Source organism: Leptodactylus fuscus, chromosome 8, assembly GCF_031893055.1.
Source record: "Leptodactylus fuscus isolate aLepFus1 chromosome 8, aLepFus1.hap2, whole genome shotgun sequence".
NCBI classification, from domain to species: domain Eukaryota; kingdom Metazoa; phylum Chordata; class Amphibia; order Anura; family Leptodactylidae; genus Leptodactylus; species Leptodactylus fuscus.
This window is the reverse complement of record NC_134272.1, coordinates 67125383-67146009: the sequence shown is the minus strand read 5'-3', so window position 1 is coordinate 67146009 and position 20627 is coordinate 67125383. Positions and strand designations below refer to the sequence as shown.

The 20627-nt window shown below is 41.3% G+C and overlaps 1 protein-coding gene across 2 annotated transcripts in view; it reads left to right on the top strand.

The window, feature by feature from the left end:
- Positions 1-20627, top strand: part of OSBPL6 (oxysterol binding protein like 6) — a 176744-nt gene that overhangs the window by 32057 nt on the left and 124060 nt on the right. For both annotated transcript variants that reach the window (XM_075284004.1, XM_075284003.1), the window contains exon 2: positions 1815-1944. The gene's annotated coding sequence lies outside the window, so the exon portion shown is untranslated. The remainder of the gene's footprint in view (positions 1-1814; positions 1945-20627) is intronic.

Here is a 20627-nt window from a genome sequence, read left to right as displayed (position 1 = left end):
ATACACAATACAACACATCACATTGTCTGTATCACGACATACACAATACAACACATCACATTGTCTGACACAATACAACACATCACATTGTCTGACACAATACAACACATCACATTGTCTGTATCACGACATACACAATACAACACATCACATTGTCTGTATCACGACATACACAATACAACACACCACATTGTCTGTATCACGACATACACAATACAACACATCACATTGTCTGTATCACGACATACACAATTCAACACATCACATTGTCTGTATCACGACATACACAATACAACACATCACATTGTCTGACACAATACAACACATCACATTGTCTGTATCACGACATACACAATACAACACATCACATTGTCTGACACAATACAACACATCACATTGTCTGACACAATACAACACATCACATTGTCTGACACAATACAACACATCACATTGTCTGTATCACGACATACACAATACAACACATCACATTGTCTGTATCACGACATACACAATACAACACATCACATTGTCTGTATCACGACATACACAATACAACACATCACATTGTCTGACACAATACAACACATCACATTGTCTGTATCACGACATACACAATACAACACATCACATTGTCTGTATCACGACATACACAATACAACACCTCACATTGTCTGTATCACGACATACACAATACAACACATCACATTGTCTGTATCACGACATACACAATACAACACATCGCATTGTCTGTATCACGACATGCACAATACAACACACCACATTGTCTGTATCACGACATACACAATATAACACATCACATCACATTTGCTAGCCCACCAAACTTTTTAAAGCACTTTTACAGTTTCACACGTCTGTGTCCGCCCAATTCTCAAATCACCGCAGACGAAGTCGCGGGTAAAAGCTAGTCTCTAATAAGGAGCAGAAGAACAGCTTAATAAGTGTTGAAGGAAACAGATTTCTTTAATAAGACATATTACAAAGTTTCTTATATTTAAATGCAATATTCATTTCCAAAAAGTTGTTCATTTTTAACTCTTAATTTAAGAGGTTGTCGGGGTGACATGATTTACCATTGTCTCAGAATGGCATCAAACATAAAAAGAAGCAATACTTGCATTACCAATCCTCTGCAATTTCCAGTGCTGACCAGGTCCCTTCTGGCCTTCGCTTCATGGTCCCATCATGGCACACAGGAAATACTAGGAAGTGCCTGCTCAGCCAATCATTGACTAGGGTGGATCACCTTGGAGGCCAGTGATTGGCTGAGCAGGAATTCCCTGTGTGTTGCGATGGGCCAAAAAGTGGAGACCGGTGAGGATTTGTCTGGGCTGTTGGGTTGTCCCAAGACCTTCCACCTACCTAGAAGCCTCTATAATTGGCAGGACTGTCACTTGGTATGCAAATGCCATAGCAAACAGGAGTTGTACAAAGATGAGCAGCCTGACTCCACTGCATATTACATAATTTATTGTATTTTATATATACATTTAGTTAATATTCACCTGTGTTTACCTAAAAATGCCAAATACATTATAAAATCCAAACTGGTTTAATCCCATCAAATCTTTGTGTATCGCTCATTTATTCCTGAATTGGAATTAGAATATTCACATTCTGTGTATCCGATGTGTTGTACATTTGTTCCCAGTTTGTGCCCTGCTACAAATTATTGTCGCTAAGAACAAATATACAGTGATGTCTATAATAGCGGCAAAATTCCTTTGTGCTCCAAAAGGCTATTTGCAGTTGGTAAAGCATTAGCACTTAATATCTTGATTTATTTTGACTTTCAGATTTCAGATTGAAGCGCTCCATCACAGACTGCGTGCGGAATTAGATAACGGATTCCCTTTTTTTCCATCTACCTGCATAAAGAAAGAGAAATGGGCTTAACGCTTTCCTTGCTCTAGTTTTTGAATGAAGGTGAGATTTTCATTTATGTGAATTATATGTAATGACCATGTATTACTGTGTAACCGGGGAACTAGATTAATACATCTGAACCCCTCAGCTACACTGAAAAGTGAATTATTTGTAGTGAAATATAAAAGCTTTAGAGTACTCTTAGACCCTCATTTATAATACAGGGGTGCTGCTTGTTCTTCTTATATCTAATTCACTATTATAATATTGTTACTATTGTCTGCCATGTTACAGATACAGTGAGACAAAGGCTCAGTCATGATCATTGTTCATAGAAGCCTGCTGTTAATACATTGCTGAACATTGCTTGAATTTGTGCTGTGATCACAGGACTTTATTAGACACCCACACAACCAGAAAAATTAAAGTATGAAATTCCAAGAATTAGTTGACAAATATGGTAGGCAGCACATTGACAAGTCCAGAGCGCTTAAGTCTTGCAATGGTTACCTAATCAAATACAAATTGGCTGACCTTTAAGAAAGCAATACGAGTAGTATTACATGTTTTCAGGGATATATACCAATGAGTTCAGGTATTATACTATTCATATTGGCACTGCTTCGGGATGTCTGTGTCTGCAATATTTCACAATGGAAGTCATTAGTAGTGTAGTCTGTGCATTTGGTCATAAATTGGGACTCCCATGTCCAGGAACAGAGCACCCAAGCCACTTATTGGAACTCCACTCTATGGAGTCATACTGTGCTGCCTGTATAGATGTATTAGCTCTTATATTTTGTATTCCTCTGGCTTTGTAAGAGAGGTTCTTAGGTTGCTTCTAGGAAGGAATGTCTTCTGAAGGAGGCCATGCAGCACCACATGGAAGTTGTAGGGCTCTTTACATTGTTTTATATGTTCTAAGCCCTTAAAGGGGGTTAGAACGTATACATACTAGTTCACAGGATAGGCAGTGGCGTAACTACAGCCATAGTAGCAGAGGCATCTGCCACAGGGCCCGGGACATTAGAGGCCCGGTGACAGCCGCTACCGCTGCTATCATTATACTCAGGGGGAGGGGGGGGGATCTTTTCGGACCCTCGAGTATAATGATTGGCGGACCGGGACAGGTAAGATACATAAAAAACTTACCTCTCCACGATCCGTGCAGACTTCACCCTAGCCATCTGACGTCTCATGACCCCGGCCTGTGTCCCAGGTCATGTGACGTCTGACATCATTGAAGATCGACTACTTCGGAGACTGACAGCGTAGGAGATGGGAGATAGGTGAGTAACAGAGGTTTTTTTTATGTTTTTCTCCCCCTGGGTCTCCGATTATTATACTCGGGGGGGGGTGAGTAGTAGTGATGATCCATTTGCGGAAATGGGGAAATGGATCGTCACCGGATAGTCAGAAAGTGTTCCTGGGATGGTCATGTGACCGTCCAAGGGATATAGGTAATTAGGTATTTAGGCAATTTAAAAAGTAGGAGGGGGGAGGGTGTTTAGATTAGTGTAGGATTTTATGATTATCCCAGACAACCCCTTCAATTACATTTCCTACTCTCCACCAACTCCAACTTTTTGCATCCTTCAATAGCTGCTGATCCAATGATTCCGGCGCAGTTGGATTTTTTTTTTTTCTCTAGCCCCCACCACTCATGAGCAATTATTTCTGTTGATTTCAGCACAATCATACTCTCTACTGCTAGGTGGGCGGTCCTTGTATTTCTGCTCCACCCAGTAACGCCCACCTGACACTTGGGGCATGCTGAAACTAACAAAAATGATTTCTCAAGTACACTGTGGGCTAGAGAAAAAAAATCCAACTATGCCGGAATCAGTGTCATCCATTGTAGGATACATTGCAGTTGACGGAGGGGGTGAAAGGACCTCTTTAAACTAATTTTTTTTAACTTCTTAGATGAGCCTTTTTTTTTTTTTGAGTAGAAAAGACATTTTTGATAAGAGACCGATCTCTGGTTGATTTAAGGACGTTTTGTAGCCACTTGAACATAGTATACCTCCTCTTTGGTCACCATGATAACAGTGGGCAGCATGACCTTGGGTAGCTAGCAAACATTTTAGCAAGTAATGCCAAGGAGCGCAGTCATTTCACTGTGATGGTAGATTTTATTTTTTTTTTCTCTTTGCCTATTATTTTTTAATATCTGGAGTACTTATTGCAATGTGTAAGTCCTATGATGAACGGCTGTAACAATATCTGAATGCATTATGGCATTTTCATCGCTGTCTGGAGTGCCTTCATTACCTGTTCTGTATTGAAGACCTGCCTTGGAAATGCGTTGGTGTCTCTATGTCACAAATGAGTGGGAGCCAGGGAAATCTCTATTGCTGCTCAACATTTAAGTGTTTTTAAAAAAAGGTTCTTTCCATTACCTATTAGGTTCCTGGTATTGTGTGGTCTGTAATTGCTGATTTATTCTAAGCGATGATGACCGAGAACATTGTGTACAGAAGTATGGAGCGCATAGGGGCTGTGTCTGGTTAATGGTCATATGGGCACACAGTAGGAAGGATATGGCTGATGTATTTCTGAAGCTTTTAAGTTGTATTATTTTACTATTATCTTATCTTACCTTAGTTTAAGGGTATGTCCACTTCTGTAACCAGGTTTTCCTATTACTTCATCTAAAGGAATAAAAAGCAATTTTGCCAATAGTGTTGGTAAAAAAAAATGTGCTACTTGTGTCTACAGCTTCTATAGAGACCTATTTGTCTCCATGATCACAGACCTTTATTGTCACATTTAAAGGGGTTTTCCCATCTCAGTGTTCAACAGTTTGCCTGTTGTCTCTTCTCACTTCCTGTATGTCTCCCTCATGCTGAACAGGACACTGAAGTATCACAATACTTATGCAGATCAGACAGGGGTGAACCTGCCTATTTAGCCGCCCGAGGCGGACGACAGAAAGCCACCCCAACCCCCCCCCCCCCGGGAGGGGGCAGGGCGGAGCGAAGGGGGCGTGGCAGAGCGGAGTTATCAGGCAGAGACCAGGCAGGGAGAGGACCTGCTCTCTGCTTGAGCATGAGGGGAGACCGCTGGAGCAGCGCTACTCCAGCAGCCTCCCCAATCCACCACTCGGTGACACTAAGCCAGTCCAGGACAGCTTGTCCTGGACTGGCTTAGGTAAGCAAAAATGCCACCCTCCCCGGGGCCCTGGCATAGTGCCGCCTGAAGCGGTCGCATCAGGTCGCCTCATGGGAGGTGCGGCGCTGAGATCAGATAATATGCACATTTTTGTACAGAATGTTTACGTAGATAGATAATAGACAAGGCTTTTTCGGCAATTCACACTTAGCTAAACATATTGTCCTTTGAGCAGAGCAGTGAGTGATGTAACTTGTCCTATTTCACAAGTCGGTGGTTATGGTAACACTATGTAAACAATGGGAGGAATAAGTTCACTTAGCAGACAAACAAAGCAGCATTTCTAAAGCAATATATTTAGGAAAAGTCTTAAATTTACATAAGCTACCAGTATAGACAGGATCTTTCAGAAAGGACTACCCCTTTAAGCCCTGGCATTGGGGATTTTGTGCCTGACATCCCACTTCTCCAAAAGGCACCCAGCTTCAAAGTTGTTGTGTTATGAACAAATGCAGTACTGAGACTGATGTTAAGTTCCAGAAAACCAGACACCCCTGCACACTATGGTAAACCATTCCGAGCATCCGGCGCCCTTCCAACTTAGCCGAAACTAGCCTCCAGAGGTTTTCAGAGGTTGATGATGGATCTGGAAGTGGAACAGTAGCAGAAAGCGGGTTCCAGACTGTGGAAGGGATAAGCGATAATCATGGTCATGCAGTCCTAGTCAGCAATGAGAGGTAGCGCAGTACAGAAGGATGAGGCAGGAGAATTGTCAACAATTATTAGTTTTCAGGAGGTCAACACAGTACAAAATTGGAGATCAATGAGGTTCGGTCTAGAAAGCAAGAGATGGTCACAACAAGAAGGAGCAGAGTTACAAAATCGGCAGACAGAAAATTAAGACAGGAAACTGGAGCAAGAAGCCAGATACCAACAGTAATGAGATGTAGATCCAGAGACTAACACCCAGAGAAACTGAATAGCCGGTGGAGCAGGAGTGGCGGAAATATGCAGATATAGGTTCGGGAGCGAGAGGAATATTATCCCTTGAGGAGACGAGTGCAACTACCGACAAATGAAAGGAAACGAGTGGCAACATCCCAGTGCAACTTTAGAGGTGCCAGCTCCAGTCCTAAGATGTTGTGCCCAGTGTCTTGTTCTTCCTTGTGTCCTTGCTTGTGTTCCCAGGGATTCTTTGCTTCAGTTACATCTGCGTGCATGTCCAGTGTATGATATACTGTACTCAGCCAATGTCCAGCTGTTACCGACTACTTAAGCACCCTTCTCTCATCTTCCTGTGCCTGAGCAATAAGGGCCATTTGGTTCCCCCACTCCCTGCTGCCTGCCCTGACCTCTGCCTGACCACCATTTTTTTGTCAAAATAAGACTATAGCTTGGATTTGGAATTAATTCAATTATACGTAAGTTATGAAGATATAACAATATTGTGTATAAGAGAAGTGCAATAAAAAGCATAATGTACAGAACATATAGGCAAGTGGGAAAAGATACAGCCTGCCACTCCTATTAAGTAGCTCAACAATGAATATCAATCCTGACTTGTCATATATAAAACCAAGGCTGCACGGAAAAGCTTGTGGAGTGACAAGGAATAAACCATGGCCAAAGGACATTAATGCCGGCAGCTCTAGGAGCTTTACTATGCTTGCTGGTTCACTGCTATATACAGACAGGGTCATGGCTAGGGGCGGAAACATCCAAAATGCATAGAATGAAGTGTACTGTCTGGAATTATTAATATTGCAGAGAGAAGACTTGGATTTTATCCATGGGATGTTCTTTTGTTAGAACATTTAGTAATGGTAGACTTTGTCACTATTACAGTTTTATGTTGCTTTCTAAAAAAAAAAAAAAAAAATTAATCTTCACTAACATGGGCACAAATCAGAAGGAAATGAAAAACTGGGGAAGGGAATTTCAGAGTACAATCATTGCAAAGGGGTGTTAGGATCAGTTTACATGAGATTAGTCAAGAAGGAGTCAAGAGCTCAGTAATCCAAGACGCGCGGCAGGACTAGCTAGACGGGATTCCCAGATATTATCAAATTTGTCAGGGCGTCCATGGAACATACATGTACATTGCCAGTGAATTATTAACCTTGCTGATCCATGCTAGTTTGGTTGGCTTCTTTGGGTATTTCCAAATAAAGAGAATAAGTAATAGTTTGTAAATTTCACATTGGCTACATTAGCAATTCTTTGGAACCTAATGACTGTTTTGTCCAAGCCCTTCCCCCTTCAACCTCTGTACCATGTGAATGAATTCTGCCTGCTGCCCCGGTACCTTGTTCTAGTGTCATCTGCTCATCTCAAGTCAGATGTTGCTGACACTCCTGGGGTAGCCACCTGGGTTATTTTTTGTAATGCGGCATTCACACTAGTGCCAATTCATGGACATGCCCCCAAACTGAGTGGGACCACTCACTCTGGTGAATTCATTAGCTATGCCCCCTCCTGAGTTGAGGTGCGAAAAAAAACCCGGGAGATTGTATAGAGCAATACTGTGGAAGGATGCAACACAAAAAGTCAAAAAGTAACTTTAGGCTAGAAGGCCATTCAGTTCCAATAACAGTGAAGACAAGGCTAAGTGTTTCGACATCGGTTGGGTGTCTTCTTCAGGCCAAGAAGGAGCTGTCCAGCAATAGCCTTAGAACCAAACCAGTTTTGGTTCTAAGGCTATTGCTGGACACCTCTTGCTTGGTCTGAAGAAGAGAACCGCCCGGTGTCGAAACGCGTAGCCTTGACTTTACTGTCATTGAAACTGAATTAACATAGCCTTCCAGCCTAAAATTTCTTTTTGTGTTGCATCCTTACACAGTAGTGCTCTATACAATTTCCCATTTTTTTTCACACCTTATTTTCTGTTTCCTACTTGGCTTGTGTCTGGATAGGAGCTGCAACTGTCACCATTGGGTCCACACCAGAACCCATCTACGGGCGCCAGATTTTCTTTTTATTTGCCCTCTTAGGTTGGCATTTCTTAAATTTTCCAGGACCGTTGCCAAAAATTAGGAACTGTCCTGGCATTTGAGGACATATGGCAACTAAGGTTTTATACATATGGCCCATCACTTGTTATTGGGCATTTCTTGCTATGGAGAGATTGTAATGTTTTTGATACAGATGATGGAGAGTCCTGATGTCAACCCATCAAACCTCTAAAATTGATGGAACTCAAATGTGAATTGGCACTTACCACCCAACAACCGTGACCAACTTCAATAATGCCCTAGTGACTGTCATGTTTCAGAACCTAGTGTTGAGACTTCCTGGGAAATGCATCGCAGGGGAAGGGGGACTCTTTCCTGTAAATTTACATTTTGGCTTATCCCTATATCTAAAGGTACGGGTCCCACCTCTGGGAACTTCCTGTGTGGCATATAGTTCGTCCATTTATGCCGAAAATACTGGCATATTAATGCGTTGATAAATCTCCTCCACTATTGCAGCTCCTGGTTAAACATTTACCATCCTCACCTTTAGAAGAGTACACACAGATTGCATTAGGTTAATAGGACTGTAATAAATGGAATCTATTGGAAGGAACCTGCATAAGATTCATTGCTTTCTAATCTTCTCTGTTTATCCTGACTATTCTTAGTTCTTGTATTATTTCAGTGACTGCCATGATGATCAATGTCTTCAATGCTCGGGTACTGCAGAGTCAAACGTTATGATTCTCTGTACATTAGTGTATGTTTTCCAGATTTATAGGCTCTCAGTACCTTTAATTTCCAATTCTGCTTGGCTCAGTGTGTTAGTAATGGTTGAGAACAGTTTTTCAGTTTGTACTATATAAATATCTGGTTCCTCTATTAGATGGCGTTTCCCATTGTTAATACCTTCCCCGTGGTTTTCATAGGAAAATTCCTGGTTTTTCTACCTAAAGTAGACAGAGTTCAGCTGGTAATAGTAGTTGCCTGGGTCTGGACCTTTGACCCATGTGACTGGGAAATATACTGTATTTCTATAGGGCTTTTTCACTGCGGCCCGCATTATATGGGTTCTTGGCCTATGGCGAAGTCTTGGGTGTGTAATTTCCTAACCCTCAGGACAGCTGGAAAAGGGGGCACAATCATGGTGTGGTTAAAGCATGCCTGTCTCCACCAATGATTGCATGATTCCACCGTAGGATTGTGTTATTGTAGGCAGTTGTGGGTAGGGGTTTTGGGTTTTAGTGGCTGCCACCCCGTAAGCATGTACCCTTATGCTTTTTCCATTCTCCTTTCTTAAGGATTTTCATTCTTTACTTTGTGCATTATGTCTTTGTTACAGCCTCTATACATGTTTATGCTTACAAATTACATATAGATTAGTGTTTATTTCAGATTTCTAAAATCTTTCTTTCCAAATTATTACCACAACAATGGGAAGATCACATACCCACATGTCCAACTTGGGATGTTACACTGGCCATAACATACTTGCCAACCTCCAGCTTCAGGGAGAATGTCACACTGCACGCACTGTGAATATTTTCAAGTACGTCAACACCTACTATGGACATGGTCACGCTGAATATGGACCTCACCATGCCCCCTTGCCACATAGGCACAAAATGCTCCGGCCAAGTCCCCTTCTCTGATATAATGGACACATTGTATATGTGGCCATATCACATATACAATGAGATTTGCCACCGCATCTGGGAAGTCAACCCTTCTTTTTGGGAGCCTTGCGGGCATTGCCAAAAAGTTTCCAAGTATACTGCAAGAGCCCTGACTCCCAGTGTTAAACCGCCACCTCCAATACACAAGAACCCCTACATCGGTGGGAGTGATTTCATTAACATCCCCATGCTAATACAGTCCAGAGACATGCCGGAGAGAAGCACTGGGCTGCACTTTTTCTGGAAAAGAGACCATGTGGAGGTACTGGATTTCAAGAATGGGTGGTGCGGACATGGGTGATATTCATGAAAGTCAGTTGCAGTGATGTTGTTGAGGTTAGGCAGTGGAAGGTGCAGAATCAACGTTGGGAACAAGGGTACTTGCATGCAATGTAGTGCCCCAAGTAGTACTTGTAGCCTCCACTAATATATATTTTTTTTAAATTATAAATTTTCCACAATATTTGATCGTTTTTTGCCATAACAAAGGTACCATTTTGTTCATTGTGACTGGTCCTATTTGGCCATGCGTATCATTCTATATCAAGTTTGCTGCTGACAGACTCCCTTTACATTCATCTTCACTGCTGATTTCGAAATCCACAGGTTGCAAACTATATCGGCACATGAAATGAATTTCTTGTGATTGTAGCCTGCGGGCGCAGCGTGTTCGTACCATAGTGCAGAGGACTGTGCTCTATTTGATAACCATTTAGTGTCAGATTCCAAATCCTATTGTAAATTGAATTTTGAGATTTCGCCTAATTTCCAGTGAAGGCAGCACAGCCTAAGCGTCTCCATATAAATACACATTTGCTGATCTTTGCCTAAGGTTTCCTTCTGAATAGATTACATTGGTAGACAAGATCTATACAATTTCATCAGACCAATTTGAGCGGTGGGAATTAGTTTCTTTTTATAAAGTGCTCCAGGCTCTACAGAATGAGGATCCACCTCCTGAACCAGCAATATTATATCTAAATACAGCTGCAATTCTATTTCAATGTGGTGACCGCGTCTATTTCAACAGCGACTGCAAGTGACACAGATCTACTGATGTCCTCTAATGCAACAGTAAGTGACTTGTACAGGAATCTGCGCTGCAACGTCAGTAATTCTGTGCGAGTCTATCATAGATCTTCTATTACTATTACTATACTATTACTACATTCTTACTTAATATTACTACACTCGGGACTCTACACTTTTATTCCAGAAAAATGATCCACACACAGTATATGACCTATCTTTTAAGGCCCAGGTGCAGTATATGCCCCCCTTTCCCTTTCACCCCCCCCCCCACACACACACACACAGAGTAGCAGCCAATAAATTTTACTTGCTTGTCCATACCCCAGTCCTGGGCGTCCTCCTCTGCGTCCTCCAGGGTGTGCTGTAGCTGATACTAAAGAATGCCAGGACGCTGTACAAAGCGTCACGGTGTTCTTCTGTGCTGATATAAGTGTAGCCCCACCTAGAGGAGACAGCGGAGGGTAGTCAGGACAGGAGCGTGGACAGGTGAGTAAAAATTGGCGGCTGCTTATTGTAATAACGCAATAAGTATTAAAAAAATTGCTGCTTCCCAGTTTATTCCATGAGGCGCCACCTTAGGCCATTGCGTGTCACCCAAATTGTCTTGATGTGTCACCTTTGGTTCATCTTCACTGGCCTAGATGCATCGGAAACGCCACTCATCTAATACTTGGCTAAAGAGAGTCACCTTTGTGCCAGTTGGCTGGATGAATGCTAGATTGGTGGGGGTGCGGCCGCAAGGAACCCTAGTGTTTGCCAAACTGGGGATCCCCTTACTCTCAACCTCAAGAGGAGAAATTTTAATAGTCATAGTCATCTATGTATCTGAGTGAAGTCTATGGCACTGGCTGAAACAGTGCTTGCCTAATGACCAGTTTTACATATATATTATATTTTTATTACATTTTATCCCAATATTTCCATTAAACAAATATCGTATCTGAGGTTTCCACTTCTATGATAGAGATCTCAGATCTGTTCAATAGTGTATTTTACCTTTCTAGTATTTTCAAGCTATTTCTATCAAACCCCTCTTTTTCTATGTGCGATCCTGCGTTGGGAATTCTACAAATAGCAGCGTGAAGTGGGCTTGAAAATTCTGTCTGATGTATCTAGTGCGGAGAGAGTCTCTTAGTTAGGCTTTGCTTTATATATTACAGTTGTGCTTCAGTGTATTTCTAGACTATACTGTACCCCAACCAGCAGCCTTAACCTACAAACCATTGACGGAGGAATTTATCACACTGGTTATCCTGTTATAATGGCTACTGCCATGGAATGGGATGTTCATCTGTTGGAAACAGGACAAATGGGCACGCCCAAGGTCTGAGGCAAAATTTGACAAGGACTAAAGTGTAACGGCCTTCCTTTGGTTCTGGCATGCTTTGACACATGGCACCTATGTAGACATTGGTGCAGATCAAGTACCCACTTGTTTGACAATGGTATTCCATAATGGCAGTGGTATTTTTCAGTAAAATAATGTTGCACTTTTTGAAGATTATGAAGTTCATATACAATATAGTGGGGTCTACCCAGTGTCACTTAGTGATAATAAAAGAAAATCACAGACACTTTAGCTCCAGTGCAAGCATAACCATGACAATATACTATAAAGTAAGATGTGCAAAGCAACATATATGTGTAATGTTCTCCTATAGGTATTCATAAGATGGTTTGTAGTCAGCACATATGTACTAAACTTATGTATGTCTGTCTGTGTGCAGCCCGAGAGTGTTCTGATTCTCTGTTCTGATCTTTCTAGAGCAGGTCCTATAAAATATGAGAACAAAGCATTGGAACACCTATAGGCTGCACACTTGCTTACGTACATGAAGCCTTAAAGGGATTGTCCTATCCATGCAGTTAGTTTCAGTGCATGCTCTGCTAAATAGACTCTAGAGTCAAGTGGGGGGAGTCAGGCAAGAGCAGTTAAGTGGGCGTGGCTCAGCTGTTACATGGTTTGCTTCTATTTACGCCCCCTTGCCTTCTTCTTCTTGACACCACCCATATAAAAATAAAGGGTCTAAAACTAACTGCACTGATTGCTCGGGAATGGTGGAGGCTAGTCTAATAAATCCCATGCCAACTTTGTGGTAAGAACCTCGGTACGAAACATGCCGCACATATCAATTATACCTACGGAAACGTCGACGGTTTCCCCATAAGTATAAATGTAACAGAAATTCCGCAGAGGAAACCTCTGCAAACTTTGTCTAAAGCTAGGGGCCACACGGTGGCTCAGTGGTTAGCACTGCAGCCTTGCAGTGTTGGGTCCTGGTGTTCAAATCCCACCAAGGGCAAAAAACCATCTGCAAGGAGTTTGTATGTTCTCCCCGTGTTTGCATGGATTTCCATCCCATATTCCAAAGACATACTGATAGGGAAAAATGTACATTGTGAGTTCTATGTGGGGCTCACAATCTACAAAAAAAAACAAAAAAAAAAACTTTGTCTAAAGCTCTACAAGAAGATCTGTGACTGTGCGGTTTTTCCTGCAGGACGCCTCGTGGGACCTTAGTCTTAAAGTCAAGGCTGTAACTCCTATAAAGACACATGCATGTTCTACATACAGCAAGGCGTAATATAGATTTTTCTTGATTTGATTGATTATGACACATTTGGAAGAGGAATTGTCTTATGTGTTAATATTTCATGTCTACCCTTTAGTGTAACCTACTGTGTGTTATATAGGTATCAAACATTAATATGCCCTTTGCTGTGTTTCTAGCCCATACAATTTTTAAGCCATTTTAAGACCTTATTATTGGCAGTACCTTGCCCATGGGGTATGTTTGTAAATCGTCATCTGTGTAATGTAGCACTTCGGAAAGCTATTTAAAAATTGGTTTAATCTTCAATGGAACTGCTAAGCAATGGCTTGGAGGCTTGGTGCACTATACACATGGATTATTCATTGCCTGCCAGACGGAGCTCATCACTGGTGAACATATTGCAGGTAGATGTATACGTTCCATATGGATTATGAGACTGTAAACACACTTAAACCAGTCTTACATCTGAGATAGCTTCAGGCTATGAGACCATTGTGTCATCCAACTTCCCTATGCAAAGCTTGCCTGCTAATAAGACAGGGGAAATGGTCCCTTCCAGAATTGTCTGAAAGGATTGGGCAATAAAGGTCCAAATGTCCTCAACATCTACTGTCACGAGAATTGGGAGGTCTACATACACATTAGATGATAAACCAACATACACCTAATATGTTTGGGCTGCTTGAAGAGGACTTGTCGCCCTGAGCATTTTTGTGTTTTGTTGATCCAAATCTGTTCAGCCATTCCAAAGATATAAGCCCGTTTAGTGTTGATTCAGATTAGGGTATACTAGCCAAGTGGGTGATAATAGTACATGACATTCAGCACACACCATCCCCGCCCCCAGAGAAACCCCAGTGTTAACGCCCACTTGGCTAGTATACCCTAATACCCTAGTTATGACTATGGGCATCTTTACTTATAATCTGATCCACTTGCACATGGTATTGATACAATCTGTTAATGGTGGCAAATAAGGAAGACTCCTGAGGGGCAGTGAGGTGGCTCAGTGGTTAGCACCGCAGCATTACAGCACTGGAGTCCTGGGTTTGAATCCTGCCAAGTACAACATCTGCAAGGAGTTTGTATCTTCTCCCCGTGTTTGCGTGGATTTCCTCCCATACTCCAAAGACTTACTGATGGGGAAAAATGTAGATGGAGAGCCGTAGTCACTGGCCAGTCCGACCTGTTAGAGACATAATTGTGCCGAAGTATTTTTATTTTCAGTGGCAGCCATTGTCAATCTTTAAGGGATTGTCCAGCGTATAAAAAAGGAAAATAAGCTGGATAGGGGTTAAAACAAGAAATTACTCATTCACCATACAAGGGCTTGTATAAAACCCAAATGTTTTGGATATTGATGAGATGGCCCTTTGAGAAATAACGTAAAATGAGGTTAAGGCACCATGTTGCGGAAACTCAACAGAAAAAATTGGTGCATTTTACAGTACCAGCAAAGTGAATGAGATTCTCTCAGACCCGGGGTGTTCAACCCTCAGCGGTCAGGTACTGATGACCTATCCTGTGGCTGTACCTTTGGGTATCGGACATCCCCTTTGACTTCTATATTGTCCATTACATCAAATTCTCATTCAGCTGACCTCTATACCTTTCAGTCCCTCGTACAATCTCATACGAGCATGCATGTGTTCTGGATAAGGAAAGGGCCGATAAATGAAGGATAAGATATGTTGAAACCTATTGCCTATTCCAAATCAACGACCCTTGGGGAGGGGGGGGGGACAGGAGGCCCTAAATACACAATAGATAGTTGGCCAATATCTGCAGGCTTCAACACCATAAATCTAATGTGTATGGCCGGCTTTAGCAAAGCTCCTGTTCCTATTCCGTCTCCTCTTCACAGCTTGCATTCTAATAAGAAGGCTTCTTATGTAATCACTGGCTCAAACAAGTACACAAATGCTGTAGGAAAAAAAAAGGCGAGAAACCCCCCCACAGAACCCCATTACCATAATATGCAAACTGATAAACAAATCTATTCTGCCCGGAGAGAAGCCATCCGTGACTGCAGAAATGTATACTCTCTATCAGCAAGGGCTCCGGTGCGCCTTAATGGGCCCAAGGCTGCTGAAATTTACTATTAAAATGAATAGTTTTTGAAAACCATTTAGCTCATCACATTGACATTTACCATTTTGTTGAATTTTTATATTGCATATTATTGCTCGAAACCCTATTTTGTATGTATATCTGTTTACTGTCAAATCCTAAGGAGCTTGTGTGAAATGACTAAACATGGCTGTTTTTTCCACCCAAAAACCTGCACCACTCTCCATGGGCCGTGCCTGGTATTGCATAGTTTATAGCATTGAAGTTTTTATTGTTGACACACTTTTCTATCAGTGTCCTTGTTGCAAATTGATCCAATTTGTTTCACTAAAAAAAGTGGAGAATGAACAGAGCCTTAGGCTAAGGCCCCACGGGACAATTTGCAGTGCTAAACCGTAGCGAGAACGCATCGCAATTCTTCCCGCAGCGTTTTGAACAGAAAGTCCACAGCGTTTTCCTCCGCGGACTTTCTGTTACTATTATATCTACAGGAAAATTGCTAGCGTTTCCGTAGATATAATTGACATGGTGTGATTTCTAAAACCGCTCCTGTTTTGGAAATCGTAGTGTGTCCGCGCTGCAGTTTTTCCCACAAAGTGGGCATGGTATATGCATGAATCCCATCCACTTTGCCGGTACTGTAAAGCACCACGATTTTTCCATCCCGTGGGGCCCTGGCTTTAAAGGGTTTGTCCAGCATTCCTATAAGTAAAATGTTTTTCTTTCTATTTTTTGCCCAATTCCTGGAGAACGGCTTCAAGGTTGAGACCCAAACTTACGGAAATGCAGCTTTTTGCTGTATTATTTTTTTTTTGCCCTATCAGTATGTTTTTGGAGTGTGGTAGGAATCCCACATGAACACACGGAGAACATACAAACTCCTTGAAGATGTTGCCCTTGGCTGGATCCAACCCAGGACTCCAGCGCTGCAAGGTTGCAGTGCTAACTACTGAGCCACCGTGCTGCCATTTTGCTGCATTTTTGGGGGCCTTACTCTAAAAGAAATCACTGTATCTAAGAGCCTTTGGTATAGATAGAAGGAAGCTCAGATTTTTATTAGCAGCTACTTTACAAAATATCAGCTCTGGATAATTCTCATATTACTTTATTGAAGGCTAGCACGTTGGTGTCCTGACCTGTAAAGTAAGCAGAATTGGAGGACCGCTCCACATCAGAGTCTTCTGTAACTGGCAATTTATTTCACTGCTTGACAAGAGTTTTATTACAAGCAAGACTGTGTTGGGGGAAAATCATAATACCCCAGAGATATGCTGTCTGTAAAGGAAAATTAATTAACAGGCCAAGATCGGCCTCCGCCATCTTAGCCTGGAGAACCACAAGACACATGGTGGTCGTGTATCAAAATGGATTCTGATTTATTGTTACAGAAAGTTAGCATTTATACAAACATAAGCAGGTTGGACTTTGACCCGATTGGTTATACATAAGCTGTGGCACATGACTATTGGATAAGTTCTGCATCTCATTACTATACTCCAACCTGGGATGACCTTTCTCATGACATACAGAAGAATTTACAATATTTATGTGTAAACCAACATCTTACACTAATTCTAGATGTATATATCACAGCACGAGAGATAATGATCACATGCTATCTGTCCAGTCCGGTCTGTGGCTAAGGGTCAACTGGTTATAGAACCTGTTATGAGATTCTCACCACAAACAGATAAGGAGTTATAACCCAACCATCAACATTCCACACACCTTATCCCCTAAAGGGGTCTCTTAAACTCTAAACAGACATCCTTATGAAGCTTATATAAGAAAAAGCTTACAAAATGGCTGACAGAATACAAGATGGAAGATGTGATCCTAACAATTCCCCCATTTTGAGATAATTGGATACAGGAATTCATATTTAGGTACTTCAGTGACTTAACGTCTACTGCTGGACCTTTCCAGATTCCCCTCATATGTTCCTGTATTCCAAATTAATCTCAATCATAGTTCTGGCCTGTTATTTTCAGTCTGCTTTGTATTTCTCAAACAAAATAAACATAAGCTTATTACTGCAACTTTACTGACATTCACTTGCTTATACTATGTATCACTACTTCAAACATTTCCTGTTGTGTTATGAAAACAGCTATATAACATGACTGAGGCTAATATGGGGCTATGAGTACATATCCTACAGTCTGACACATTCAGATCTTCGTTCAAGATCATATGATGTTTAAAAAAAAAAAAACTTATTGTCCCACTCATTGTCAAATGTTCTATGCAGGCTTATCGCCAGAATAATCTATAACAGTAGCATCAGGAGAATCTTCATCGCTGTTTGTGTAGAGACTTCTTTGCAATGTGAAGCATGGATACAGTTACTCTGTCCTTCAAGTTTCATAGAAGTATTAGTAGTTAGCAGCACTTGGAGCAAATCATCAAATCTTGGTTCAAGAGGATTTCTCACGTGTCATCAATCTCTTGGCTTAAATGAATAGGTCCCGTCCACTTAACTTAAAATCTGAGAGGGAGGAGAAAACTCAAAGCCATACATTAGTCAAATGTTTTTGCCAAGACATCACATAGTCAGTCAGTACACCATAATACAACTCTAACCTAGGGGCTGACCCAAAGAAAATTTGCTATGGGTTAAAACCAATTCTTCTGTCAGGAGGGTACCTTACAGAAAATACAAATACAAGTGACACACTACATCTTCAGTATCTGCAGCCCGCTTGTGATGGCTTTCTTCACCAGATATGCCCCGGGCCATCCTGAAGAGAAATAACTATACACACAAGCACGTACTTATACCGTCTCACCTTTAGTAGTTACTAAAGTTATAGTTATAGCATATAGTTATCCTGCAATCTCTGGATCAGGTACAAGGGCTCTGGGCATGGCTCAAAGACACTTTTCATTTACGACATGCCATGCAGGCTCACATATATATCTGTCAGTAGTGATACTAAATCCTGCAGCCGCCCATCCTCCGCTCACCAGGTCACACATGGCTACTACTAAACAGTGCACTTAGAAATGAGCTGCTTATGCCATCAGTGGGGACAAATGCTATCAGTAAAAATACTCTCTTACCACCGGAGATCAGGACTTGTACATCCTCTTTCAGTCCTGGACCATTTTTGGTGCTTCAGTGTTGTAAAACCTGAAAAGAGAGCTAAAAGGGGTTTTTGGGCCTAGTATAGTGACCAATTATCAATAAAGCATATCCCCTAGGCCTCTGCAGCTGGTTAGCGGCAGTGTCTGCCCACATGTTACCTCTACTTTCCTTCATATCAGCCTTGGTGTGTGTCCTGACTTCTGACTATACCCACCTGTGTGGGGGCAGCAGCAGGGTCCATCACTATCTGAACAGCCTGGAAATCCTTTTAGGCTTCACATTAACCCTACAGAAAGCTCTCGCTCTCCAGATTGGACCATAGTCCCACTATATCAAACACCTACCCTCAGGCCTTGTACCCTGTCTCAGTGATGGCTTCTAGTTCAGCTTCATGAGCTGAGACCCATACAGTTCTATAATGGTTCTACTTGTGCTTGGTTTTACCCTTGGTTTACCTCATATTCAGTGACCATGACATATCTGGTGCAGAATCCACCATCATTCCTAAATCGAGAATCATCTAAAATGAAAGAACTCTTATCAGAGTTAACAATAGATTCATCATTTACATAACCAAATTAGCAAAAATAAAATTAATTTTAAGTTATCTGACTTTTTCCTCCCCTGAAACTATTGTTAACAGGTTTAGATGGGACTTGTAGTGCAGCACAGAATGCAAAGCTTACATTAGAAGACATAAATAAGACACACTGCAGTCTGAGATTGTTATCTTTGTTTCCACTGCAAGCAACCCTTGTGTCTTATCATGGAAGCAGCTGAGCTGGCTTTTCCCAAACTTGTTATACCTGTAGTACTACATATCCCAGCAGCTTGTTTAGACAATCCCAAATAAATTCAGTTCTCTAAAACTTCTAATTATTCCAGAATTACAAACTAATTCATTAATTAGATAAAACTTTTTCACAAAATAATTCCCGATTGTTAACATTCATAGATTTATAGTATAAACCCATAACCAATAAACATTGAGTACATAGCACATGTACAAGGTATATCAAGTACATCTCATATTCACCAGAAGACATATACTGTATATATATTCAACGATGGAAAGGAACTCATATCTACTTATCACCACCCTCTGTGGGGCTATCAATATCTTCATCTGCTCCCTGTGGAGACTGAAAATGTAACAATACAGACATAGGCAAACAGAGCATGTACATGTAACACATATGGGCCCATTTACTTCATACATACATGCAACCTTCACACTGGAGCTCCAGACACACACACATCCATTAAATCATAAAGAACTTGTCAAGTTTTCATATATTTTGTACAGTGATATCATCTTATTCTTTTTTTCCTACAAGTAATCACAGGGTTAGTTATAATTCCTGCACAGCTCAATATTGAAGAAAAATAAACAAAACATGTGATTTAGATGCCTTCGTCTTCTCCTCAATGTGTATATCACTGGAAAATAAACATAATGATGATTATCTAAAATTTATGACATTAATCCAATTCTAAAGACATTAAATATGATTTAAACCGCTAATACTGATACCAACATTACATATTAATATTTCTGTGCAGTCTTCGAATATTTCCATGGCAGACCCCACTCATCTAGTTGCTACAGATGCTCAGAAACTCTTACACTATATCTGAGATTTGCCTTGAGGGCTGACTGCAAGACTTTTTGACACTTTACTTTACAAGATTCCAATCAAAGTTTTTACCACTGTAACACATCACAATAATCTTACACAAAGTCAAATACTGGTTAGAAACAGCTTACACTATACAGTTCACTTATTATTAAACCATATATTCCTAATTCTCCATACATTATACCAATGATGTTACATTGTATCACTCATAGCTGAAATCTTAGCTACCTGCCGTGTCTCCCCTCCCCCCTTCTGTTGAATCCTAGCAAAACCTGTCTCCTGTATACCTCTGCTGTGGATATACAGAGGACAATAGGAGGTGGGGGGGGGGGGGGGAGGCCTGACATTCATTGTGAATTATCCTGACCTCCATTAGAGACACACAGGAGCTTCTGATCTTTTTCTGCCATTTTTCCTTGCATAAATGCTTCAACAATCATGGTGTTTTTCAAAGCATTATAGACCTGATTTCACCCAGAATCTACTACCTTGGTGAGTAGTCTGCCACAATATACTTCAGCGGACTCTCCCTATATCTTTATCTAGTTACCACTCATATATAGTGCTAACATCACAATGCAGACCACATTTAATCCTTTAGCTGGACTGTGAGT